The 12,480-nt window shown below is 38.0% G+C and overlaps 1 pseudogene; it reads right to left on the bottom strand.

Annotated features, from left to right (window-relative positions):
• Positions 1-3,032: 3,032 nt before the first annotated feature.
• LOC113300778 lies at positions 3,033-3,132 on the bottom strand (annotated as a pseudogene).
• Between the last annotated feature and the right edge of the window lie 9,348 nt (positions 3,133-12,480).

Here is a 12,480-nt window from a genome sequence, read left to right as displayed (position 1 = left end):
CATTTTTGTAAAAATCTGCTCGAAAAGTTGCGCGGGCACCCGGAGGTCACTTACTATTCGGACCCCTCAAATGGATAAGGGGTAACCAATTACTAAGGGGCATCCATTTCCAGGCAGCTGCGAAAGGGAGACCAGCACAGGATAGGGGGAGGTCATCTTCTTCGTTTAAATTCAAAAAAAGGCGGGAAGAAATAACCAGCGAAGAACCAAACTTTCAATTGGATTTCGAAGATGTTTTAGTGAGATTCAATCACTGAAATTTGCTGGGATGGACGCTATTCAACTAAAAAGGCCTGTTGTGTGCGCTGGAATCAATCGAATTGGGATGGATAAGCCGAAAAAAGGAAACAGAGTTTGAGTTTTGCACGAAAACTTTGTGAAATTATTTTAGGAATTGCAGGGAGACTAAACACGTGATATTGTTTCCTAAGGTAGTATTATATCTAAGGAAGAGTTTAGGATGGTTTGGAAGTCTCCGAAATGATTAAGGAAGTCGGCAGAAGAGATTATTGTCGTGGCTTGCACGAAAAGAAAAAGAGAAAATTAATCGATATTTTTAGGTTTCTGAGTAGTATAAAAGGTGTGTTTAAGTCCCAGGGAAGGTAACGAAGTTATTGGAGCAGTCGCAGAGGAGTTTGTAACACTACAAAGGCGAATTGATCAAGTTGCAGGAAACCCGTATTTCTGCTGCTGCTGCTGAAGAACATCCGTTGCAAATAAGAACAACGTCTCAAATTTGTAACGCTGATACAGTAACTTCTTTGTGAAAGTCAGTCCTTTGTTTTGCAACGCCATTACATCGTTGCAAACAATCAGTGTTATAATTTTTCATCTTTTAATCAACTTTTGAACCATAAACAAATATTTTGAGCAAGTGATTAATATGAGGAGCTAAACCCCATTGCTGAGGCGATAGAGGAAGCTATTTTTCCAACAAGAAGTGGTATATTCTATTTTATTTATTTATTTGCAATTATTTTATGATTATTTGCCTTGGTTGAAAATTGTTTGAATGATCCTTGTTAAGCAATTGTTATTTCTTTTGATAGAGCATACTTGGACCTAGGTTTTTGATGTTCTATGCTTCGGATTTACACTTGTTATTTTGAGAATCTACTTGTTGCAATAGTTAGAATCAAATTGAACGAGAAAATTGCATAAATATAAATATTGGGATTAAATCACTTTGAACTTGGAAAATAGTGGAATCTTAGCCTCAGTGTTCTTTTAATATTGATATCATCTTTGGTTGAGTTTGTGATAATTTTTAGTTTGTTTTCTATTTTAGTTTTAAGTCTATATTTATCCTTCGCAAGTCTGAGAATCGAACCACTTTTACCACTATCTACAAATCACATCAATTTTTGGCGCCGCCGACGCGGATTTGCTTTTAGGGTTTTTAGACTTCGTTTTTTTTTATTTTTTTTTATTTTTTAGGTTTTTTTTATTTTTGTTCTTTTTTATGTTTTTGGATATTTATCTTTTGTCTACAGGTTTTAGATCATAAAGCGAATTGAGCCAAGGAGTTTGGTGATTTCGTGAAGACTGGACCTTAAAGCATAAAGACTTGGAGCGAAAGATTAAAGCGAAAAGAACGGAGAAGAAGACAATTTCTTTTTAGATATTTTTTTTAGGGTTTGTTTATTTTTCTTCATAAAAGAAAAAAAAGTGAGAGAACTGTATTAGGGTTTGTTATTTTTGTAATTTTTCTTTTCTTTTTTGGACACTTGGACATTGGACTTTGGACATTATTATTTTTTTTAAAACCCTAAGGAAGGGTTGGTTTAAATACAAACTGTGTGCAGGGACGCACGGTGATTACGATATCACCTCGGCCCCTCAGGTTCGTACATGACACAGGAGTCGTGGCCCGAGTCGACTTCAGTGGTTCTTCGCCTGTCTGGTACGGGAGGTAAGTTTTTCGAAACACCCGTGAATCCCCTGTCAGCGGGTTTATTGTATGCCTTAAGGTGAATATATGCTGAGGATTTGAATACGGTTGCTTTTAATTCCTAGTAAAGGGCAAGGACTGGCCATACAAGATAAGGGTTCGGATTTCATCACCGTTCTCTTCTTGCCCGCCTTAGGAACACGAAACCAAACGCGAACATAAGCCTAAAATTTTGACTAGAACGAGACCTATAGGGTAACGAGCTTAATAGGAAAGTCGTTCGAAGAATATTGGTTACTCTTTTGAGCATACTTCGAAGTTCTTGAAGGTTTCTGTGAGTTGAATGCGTGAATGCGCCCGCCTTGTAACCGGTGAGGCCTTGGGTATCAAAGCTCCATTAAGCTTCCCTCGCCTCGATTCAACTTACTTTGACTCGGATTGATTCCAGAGGGGTTTGATCAGATTGTAACGAGTTCCTTTTCGAAAGAATAGAAGCTGGTCTAGAAACAATCTAAGTGGACCCATCATGCTTTTTGTTTGCTAGAAATTTAGGTTTGATTTGGTTGAGTCAGCCTTGTTTTGTGTTTGCATAAAATTCCCTACCTTATTCTGTTCCATGCCTGAACGTAAAAGAGACGCACTAGGTAGATTTGTTAAAGAGAAACCTAGTAGTTCTAAGCGTCTTGATTACCTCAACTAGAAAGTCCGATTCGTGAAGATTCCGTTTTTGAACGTCCGTTTGAGGAAAGAATCCCTGATAGTCCAATAGCGCCAGAAATGGCAACTTTGAAATCCTTGTTGAATCCTACTAAGACTACTCGTCCCTCGTGTATCAGGTTACCTGAAACTGAAGAAAATTATGAACTTAAGCCTGGAACCTTACAGTTGCTCCCAATCTTTTTAGGAAAAAAAAATGAAAACCCCTATTTCCATGTTAGGGACTTTGAGGAAATTTGTAGTACCCTGAAAATTAGAAACCTTGATGATGATGCTTTAAAACTATGGTTATTCCCCTTTTCCTTAAAAGATAAATCCAAATCGTGGATGTATAGTTTGGCTTCCGAATCAATTGAAACCTATGAACAACTTACATCTTCCTTTTTGAACAAGTTTTTCCCTAGGCACAAAACCTCGTCTATTAGGACGCAAATCTGCACGTTTACACAACAGGGGGGAGAATCTTTGTATAGGTATTTGGAAAGGTTCAATGATTTATTAGCCCAATGTCCTCATCATGGTTTAGAAAAGGTTAGGTTAGTTCAGATCCTTTATGAGGGTTTAGATTATCCCACCGCAACTACAGTAGAGTCCATGTATACAGCTGGGTTCGAAAACCAAACAGTTGATGATGCGATGACATACTTGCATGAAATCGCCGAAAAGACCCAACAATGGGAAAGTAATAGGGTACCCCAGGAAAAAATTCTTCTAGGAAGAGGAAACGTTAATAGGGTAGAAGGAAGTTTTGAATCAGATGCCAAAATTGTTGTTATAGCGAAAAGGTTAGAATCTTTAGAAGTGGGTCACACTAGTGGTAGATTGGAGCCTTTTTGGGAAGTCCAGAATAATGAAGAGCAAGACAATGCTCTCTATAATAACACTAGGTATGACCGTCAGAAGTTTGACCCATATTCAGAAACCTATAACCCTGGTTGGAGAAACCATCCGAACCTTTCATGGTCTAAGGCCAAGGTCAGTTTAGTTATTCTAATGCTCCCCAGGTTTTGGTTACACTAAGAATTCATCAGGCCTAGAAAATAAAACGACTAGCTTAGAGGAATCTATTAAGATGTTAGCAAAAACTCAGGATATGTTAGCATAGAACCAACTTAGTTTTGAACAGGAAACCAAGCAGAACTTTCAAACTAGTGCTCAGAGCCTTGCTAAGCTAGAACTTCAAGTCGGCCAAATAGCTAAGACCTTAAGTGAGAGAGATAAAGGAAGGCTCCCTAGTCAAACTCAACCCAACCCTAGAGGAGTTCATGAAGTAGGTGCAAAGCCATAGAATCATTTGAATGCTATTAGAACCCTTAGGAGTGGTAGAGTAGTAGACAATCAGGTAAACATGCACGATAGTGAACCTACTGTAGTTCATTTCTCAGGATCTCATCCCTCAGGATCGCTAACTGAGGGGACTGATAAAATTTCCAATGATGCTGACTCGGTTCCTGAGAGGTCTGATCTCGTGCCTAGAGCCCCATTTCCCTAGCTGTTAGCACCAACAAAGAAGGAATCGAACTTTAATGACATATTGGAGGTTTTTAAGAAAGTTACCGTAAACCTTCCTTTATTAGATGCAATTAGGCAAATTCCTGCTTATGCCAAGTTCCTTAAGGATATGTGTACGCGAAAGCGAAAACTTAGCGTCCATAAGAAAGCCTTTTTATCTAGTCATGTAAGTTCAATCATTCAGAACACTACCACTCCAAAGTACAAAGACCCAGGTTCCCGAACCATTGCCTGTACAATAGGTAAACACCGGGTAGAAAAAGCTTTACTTGACTTAGGAGCCAGTGTGAACTTACTGCCGTACCATGTGTACTCACAGCTAGGTCTTGGTGAAATGAAACCTACTCAGATAACACTGCAGTTAACTGATAGGTCTGTCAAAATTCCTCCAGGTGTTATCGAGGATGTTCTTATTGAGGTCGACAAGTTATTTATCCAGTGGATTTCGTGGTCCTAGATACCCAACCTGTCCCTGACCCAGAGAACCAGATACCTGTGATTTTAGTCGCCCATTCTTAGCTACGTCTAATGCGATCATAAACTGTCGAAATGGTGTGATGAGTTTATCCTTTGGTTCGAAATGAATATTTTTAATGTCAGTAAGCTACTGAATGAGCTAGATGACACATGTGTTGAAGAGGTGAATATGATAGAATCCTTAGTTCAGGAGTCATTACCAAACATCTTGTCCGAAGACCCATTAGAGAGTTGTCTATCCCATTTTAGTTTAGATTTCGATGATGATAGTGCCATTGAACAAGTGAATGCTCTATTAGATTCTACCCCTGTGCTAGACACTGATAGATGGAAAGCTAGGTTCGAACCATTACCATCTTCTGAGACTACCTCAGTTCCTTCCTTAGAAGAGCCCCCTAAGTTGGACCTCAAACCACTACAACCTGAAGTATGTGTTCTTAGGCCCATATGAGACTTTACCTGTGATAATTGTTGCCGACTTGGATAGTGATCAGGAAAGTAGGCTAGTAAAAGTACTTCAAGATAATAAGGAAGATTTAGGGTGGTCTATAGCATACATTAAGGGTATTAGTCCTACCGTTTGTATGCATCAGATTCATTTAGAGGAAGACTCCAAACCGTCTAGGGAGATGCAACGTCGACTGAACCCTAACATGAAAGAAGTAGTTCGAAAAGAGGTGCTTAAGTTGTTAGATGCGGGTATTATCTACCCAATTTTAGACAGTAAGTGGGTCAGCCCCGTTCAGGTTGTTCCCAAGAAATCAGGTATCACTGTAGTCCAGAATGAGGATAATGAGTTAATCCCAACCCGAGTGACCACGGGATGGCGTGTTTGTATCGACTATAGGAAATTGAACAAGGTCACAAGGTTTAGATGGATATAGTTTCTATTGCTTTTTAGATGGCTTTTCCGGATATAATCAGATTGTTATTGTCCCAGAAGACCAAGAGAAAACCACTTTTACCTGTCCCTTTGGTACATTCGCGTATAGACGCATGCCTTTCGGGCTGTGTAATTCCCCTGCCACTTTTCAGCGTTGTATGATGAACATATTTTCTGATATGGTAAAACGGTTTTTAGAGGTCTTTATGGATGATTTTTCAGTGTTTGGTTCATCTTTTGATGAGTGCTTGCATCATTTGACATTAGTGTTGACTAGGTGTAAGGAAAATAATTTAGTGCTTAATTGGGAAAAATGTCATTTCATGGTTAAATCAGGAATTGTTTTAGGGCACATCATTTCTTCAAAGGGTTTAGAGGTAGACAAAGCCAAAGTTGACCTTATTAAGACTTTACAGGTCCCAAAAACCGTAAAAGACATTAGGTCATTCCTAGGGAATGCAGGTTTTTACCGTCGATTCATTAAGGATTTTAGCTTGATTTGTAGACCTCTTTGCAATTTGCTTGCAAAAGATGTTAAGTTTGTCTTTGATGATGCTTGTTTACAGACTTTTGAGAAGCTTAAAAATTTACTCACTACCGCTCCCATAGTCCAGGCACCCAACTGGAACCTACCCTTTGAGATTATGTGTGATGCTTCAGATTATCCTATAGGCGTTGTGTTAGGTCAATGAGTAGATAAATTACTTCATGTGATTTACTATACTAGAAAAACTCTGAATGATGCCCAATTGAACTATACAACTACCGAGAAGTAACTGCTAGCTATCGTGTTTGCCTTGGATAAGTTTAGATCCTACCTATTAGGTTCTAAGATCGTAATCTATACCGATCATGCTGCTTTGAAATACCTTTTGTCTAAGAAGGACACCAAACCTAGATTGATTAGGTGGATCCTATTGTTACAAGAATTTTCTCCAGACATTAGAAACAAAAAGGGTGCTGAAAATGTAGTAGCAGACCACTTATCCAGGTTAGTTGTTAGTTCCCCTAGTGATGCCCTTCCTAAAAGGGATAGCTTTCCTGACGAACAATTGTTCTCTGTTTCCCAATCACCTTGGTATGCAAATATAGTGAATTATCTTGTTACTGGTCGTACCCCTCAACATTGGGGTAAACAAGATCGTTCTAGGTTTTTAGCCGAGGTTAAGCATTTCTTTTGGGACGATTCTTATTTGTTTAAGTATTTTCCCGACCAGATTATTAGGAGATGTGTACCTGAGAGTGGCCAGTACAGTATTCTCTCCTTTTGTCATGAACATGCTTGTGGGGGTCATTTTAGTGCTAAGAAGACTGCTGCTAAGATATTGCAGTGTGGATTTTACTGGCCTTCACTGTTTAAAGACTCCCATAGTCACTTTGTTTCTTGTGATCGTTGCAAGAGGTTAGGAACCATTTCCCGTAGAAATATGATTCCTTTGAACCCTATTTTAGTGATTTAGGTCTTTGATGTGTGGGGCATTGATTTTATGGGTCCATTTCCTAATTCTTTAGGTTATCTTTACATACTTGTCGTTGTAGACTATGTGTCTAAGTGGTTTGAGGCGGTTCCGTGTAAAACAAATGACCATAGGGTCGTAGTTCACTTTTTGAAAGAGAATATACTTACACGTTTTGGTACACCGCGAGGTATAATTAGTGATGGAGGTTCACACTTTTGTAATAGACCGTTTGCTCTTTTAATGAAACAATATGGTATTACCCACAAAGTAGCTACCCCATATCACCCACAGACTAGTGGTCAGATAGAGGTATCCAATAGGGAAATTAAGCGTATATTAGAGAAAACAGTTAATCTCAATAGGAAAGACTGGTCGTCGAGGCTTACTGATGCCTTATGGGATTATCGTACTGCGTTTAAGACACCCATTGGAATGTCCCCTTATCGTCTAGTATTTGGCAAGGCATGTCACCTGCCTGTTGAGTTAGAGCATAGAGCCTATTGGGTTGTTAAGAGCTCAAACTTTTCACTTGACAAGGCAGGAGCTCATAGAAAGCTCCATCTCAATGAGTTGGACGAGATTCGTAGAGATGCATACGATAGTGCTAAGGAGTATAAGAACTATGAAACTTGTGCATGATAAGAATATTTTACGAAAGTCATTTTCTCCAGGTCAAAAATTTCTTCTGTATGACACTCGTTAGCATTTATTCCCCGGGAAGTTGCGCTCTCGGTGGACCGGTCCTTTTGTGGTCGTACTGTTTTTCCTCATGGCGCTATTGAGATTGAGACATCATATGGTAGTAGCTCTTCAAACGTTAACGGTCAGCGATTGAAGCCCCTTTTAGAGCCTTTTCCTACAGGTGATGTTGAGGAGGTCCCTCTGGAGGACCCTGTTTACCTTGATTGACCATCAAGGAGGTTTGTATGTTGTATGTTGTATATTATTTTTGTAGGTTTTTGGTTACACTTCACCCAGGTACTATCTTTCCAGCTTCTCTCTTTACAAATTCCTCATGTTATTTATACTTTATTGTGCTTTCACTAGCAATATTGAGGACAATGTTAGATTTAGGTTTGGGGGTGGGGATGAAACATTTTGTTATTTTTTTCGTTTTAGTTGCAATAAATAAACTTCAGAGCCTAGAAATTTATGCCTATTGAGGATGGCACTAACCAATATAAGTGGATGGGAACATTTTGGTTGTAGGAGTTGAGGAACCAATCTGATTAGATGGCAACATCTAGAAGAGTCTATTCATAAAAGCACAGAGCTCAGGTGTTAGAAATAACATGATAGTTACCATATCTCGTTGAGTCCTTTTCACTTCTATTTTTATTTTATTTTGTTTTTAAACTATGTTTCTCTAAGTGATAGGTGGGGCCCACGATTCAAGTTGTTACCAATGCTATGGTGAATTAGAGTGATTGAGTTATTAAGAAAAAGAAAAAGAAAAAAAAAAGACCAGACCAATTAGACCAAACGGATGAAAAAATAAATAAATTATGAATGAAATGAAAAACCTGGAAAAAAAAGAAATTCAGTGAATAAACTCGACCACTGGTTCCCTTGTATATGCCAGTTGTGTTGAACTAGAATTAGGATTATCGATCACTGGTTCCCTTGTATATGCCAGTTGTGTTGATAAAGTCAGACCAGTATCTCAATCCATTAGGATATGTTCATTTTGGCGGAGGCCTTCAGACAGATATGGGAAACGCCGTTCACTTAATAAACATCAAAACCATCTATGTTTTTCTATATCCATGTTTTTGATCTACCCATGTGATTAGTTTTTGACTCAAGATATTGACTATCTTAGCAGAGCTCTGTCACTTTATATGAATTTTAGTATGCTTGAGTGCAATCTCGTGTACATCAATTGGAATTTCGCATCAGGGTACTTCCTCCTGTAGTCAATAAGTATGCCAACCAAGGAGATTCTTTAGTGCCTTCCAAGGTTCTGCGTAGATAGCTAAGGTATGGAGTAAAGGTTTTGTGGGTATACCTCTTGTAAGCCCTCCGGAGACAACACTCCGCCACTAGGGATACCTAGGGGTTTAAAGGCTTATTGCATACGCCAAATGCAATCGACGATGCCTGCGTCAGTGAGTTAGAATTTTATTTTCCATTGATGGAAATCTTGTTTTCAAAATTAGCATACATTGTTACATAGTTGTCCACGAAAATTGTAATGGGGGATAATTAGGACATCAGTATGTGGGAGCTAGCTAGACTGATTAAAGAAGAAACTCTATTTGTGTTAGATTACTGTTGGGAGTATATATATTCACCTAGCCCATAACATTTACTTATTTATGATCTTATCTAATGAACCTGATTTGTTCGGTATGTAGCACAGCTTCGCCGTAACTTTAACATGAGTTATCATTAGTCTTATGCTAAATTTGATGGGCTAACATGTTTGTTTTTACTGCCTACTCTTTAATTTGTTGCTTTTGGGTTTCAAGAAGGAAAATGAGGAGTAGATAACAAGAACACCAATTTAAGGAAATAGTTATTAGGATCTTGCAATGAAACCTCAGCACGAACTACAAATCTGTCTTTCTGATATCTGGAACGTAGGTACTGTTGGAACCATATATGAGAATCCAAAATTTCAGGAGGATCGGACATGGGGATGAGGTAGAAACTGCTGTGTAGAACAGAGAACAACTTGTATTGAGTTCTTCGACTTCTCCTAGAGGTGTAAAACGTGACAGCCCGGCACAACCCAGCCCACAAAGTCACGTGTTTGGCGTGCTATGTGTTGTGCTGGGCTGTGCCAACAATTTAAACGTGCTGTGTTGGGCTGTGCTTTATTAGTCAAAAGCTCGGCACAACACAGCCCACGAGCACATCCCATTTATTCACGTGTTGTGCCGTGCTGTGTTGTGTCGGCACACGTGCTATACTTAATATACCAAAAAGATTATATATATTAAGATAAAAAACATAGGCAACCCACAAGTCTGATTGGTAAACCACCATTCTAGCTTACAAGTTAAAAAGGAAATGGGGTATACCCCATTAACTAAATAGGAAAAAAAAAAGAAAAAAAAACAGAGCAAATATTCAGCGGTGAACAAGCTCTATACATCTAAAATATGCCATATCACCAGACTGAACAAAACCTTGTAGTTGTGGGGTAAGAGAAAACATCTGATAAATGTACATCCAAAATATAGCTTTACAAACTAACTGCATCCAAAATATAGCTTTACATAACTGCACATTCCAAGCATAGCTAATCAGCAGCACAAAAAGTATTTGTAAGCTTTCATGCCTCTGCGAGATCCATGTCAAAAAAGTGGAATCACCTGTGAAGGAACATTTAGAATGAATTTAATCACAAAATAAAGTGAACAATGATTTATAATGTTGATGGAAAGAATTGTTCACATTTGCCCAATTCCAGTACTCTACAAAGTGTTTGTTGCTTTAAGCTAGTTTATCTTAAAAAGGGGTAACAGTTGCAAGAACTAAAACAAAACAAGAGGATACTATCTTTACATACCTTCCAGTGACAATTTAACCATGGAACCTTGAGAAGACTTCCTCATATTCATCATTAAACTCCTGGCTTCTCTTCTGAGCGCCATTCCAATCCTTTGAGCACACTAGAGCATCCAAAATATCAGGGGCAAGTCGGCTCCTTTTTTTGCTCAAAATTCTCCCACTCAAACAAAAACAAGACTCCGAAGCCACTGTTGATGCAGGCGGAGTCAGTAAATCACGAGCCATAATCTGCAAAATTGGAAAACTATTTCCATGAGTATTCCAAAATTGCAAAATATCAAAATTACTCCCCAATTCCTTACTTCCAAGGAAAACAGTGACATCCAACTCTAAATACCTAACAAGTTCAGAAATTGAATTGGTATTAGATGTGCCACTTGAAACAGTGGTAGAACAAGTTGATAACAATCTTTCTGATGGATCTAGTTCACCAAAATCGAATTGAGATTGGGCCACAGTAGTTTGTACATTACTACCATGAGTACTGGAATAATGATTAAACAGTTTCAAAAGCATTTGATGCACAAATGCAAAACTATCAAGAGGTTCTCTATCAAAGGCATTAGCAATTCCTTCTATGAGTATAACTGTTCCAATAATTTTCTTCCTTGGATCCATAACAGACGCCAAGATAAATAGAGGTGGAATAGCCTCCCAATATTTCAGATATTTTTCTTCCATCAACTTAATAACTCTGCCATAAAGCCTATTATCCCTACATTGTTTAAATGATACTGCAATATTATACAATTGATTAAAAGCAATGCAAGTGGTGGAATAGTAAACTCCAGATAACTTCTTAGTAGTTGTATAAAATACAACTAAAAACTTGGTAAACACCTTACAATTGTCAAAGTCAATCATGTCCAGTTCATAGTCAGAATCAATAAGGGAATCCAATATTACGGTTTCATAACATTCAATTGCTTTCAACATCATGTAAGTAGAGTTCCATCTATTATGCACATCTAATCCAAATGATCTAGGTTTAAGAGCAAAATTTTGGCAAGATTTCTTAAATTCTTGTAACCTAAAAGGAGCATGAGTAATGTAAAGGATTGCACTTCTAATTTTTCTAATAAAGTCCAAGTTATCAGTTTCGTCAATCACCTTAATAACATCATAAACTATCAAATGAATGATATGACATGCACATCTAACATGAAACAATTTCGCAAAATCAGGATATGGAGGCACAACAGAACGCTGAAAACAGTCAATAGCACTAACATTCGCAGCAGCATTATCCAAACCAAGACTGAAAAATTTACTTTCAACACCATACTCTTTCAAAATATTTAAGATAACTTCATGAATATGGCGACCGGTATGAGGATAAGGAATAGTACGAAAAGAAATTACCTTTTTGATTAGCATCCAAGATTTAACATCAATATAATGAGATGTAACACAAATATAAGGAGATCCATTACATCATGTCCACATATCCGAAGTAAAAGATATACCAGTAGCATGTGAAGCAAATTCAGCAATCAAAAGGTTTTTCCTTCCATCAAATTTCTTCACAATATCAATTCTAGATGTATTTCTACTAACTTTTTTATAAGCAGTTTGAAGATAAAGTTGAATAAACTCCTCAAAATCCTCATCTTCAGCTAGAGCTAAGGGTTTCTCGGAATTTACAATGAAATCAGCTAATCCTTCTCTCATTCTACTCTGACTATAAGTAAAATTACCTACCCCTGCACTACCTAATGTGATTTTAGCTTGCTTAGGATAATTTTCATCTAAGTGTAAGGTCAAACACTTTGCTAAATGTCTAGTTAAGTGACCAGTCCCGCTATTAATCCCAGGTTCATTACTAGTTTTGTAGTCAGTCATACAGTGTTTGCATACATCCCTTAATACCAAGTTTCCCTTAAACATAACCTCTTTAGTTTCAAAATGAGCCCAAACTTCGGAGGTTATTTTTCTTGTTTTAGGAAGAGAGGAAGGTGCATTCTCCTGGCCAGCAGGGAATTCCCGGTTGGCCTCAAGCATATCTAAATCTATTGTACTCA

This window comes from Papaver somniferum, chromosome 7 (genome assembly GCF_003573695.1).
Source record: "Papaver somniferum cultivar HN1 chromosome 7, ASM357369v1, whole genome shotgun sequence".
NCBI lineage: Eukaryota > Viridiplantae > Streptophyta > Magnoliopsida > Ranunculales > Papaveraceae > Papaver > Papaver somniferum.
This window is presented reverse-complemented; position numbering and strand designations above follow the sequence as displayed.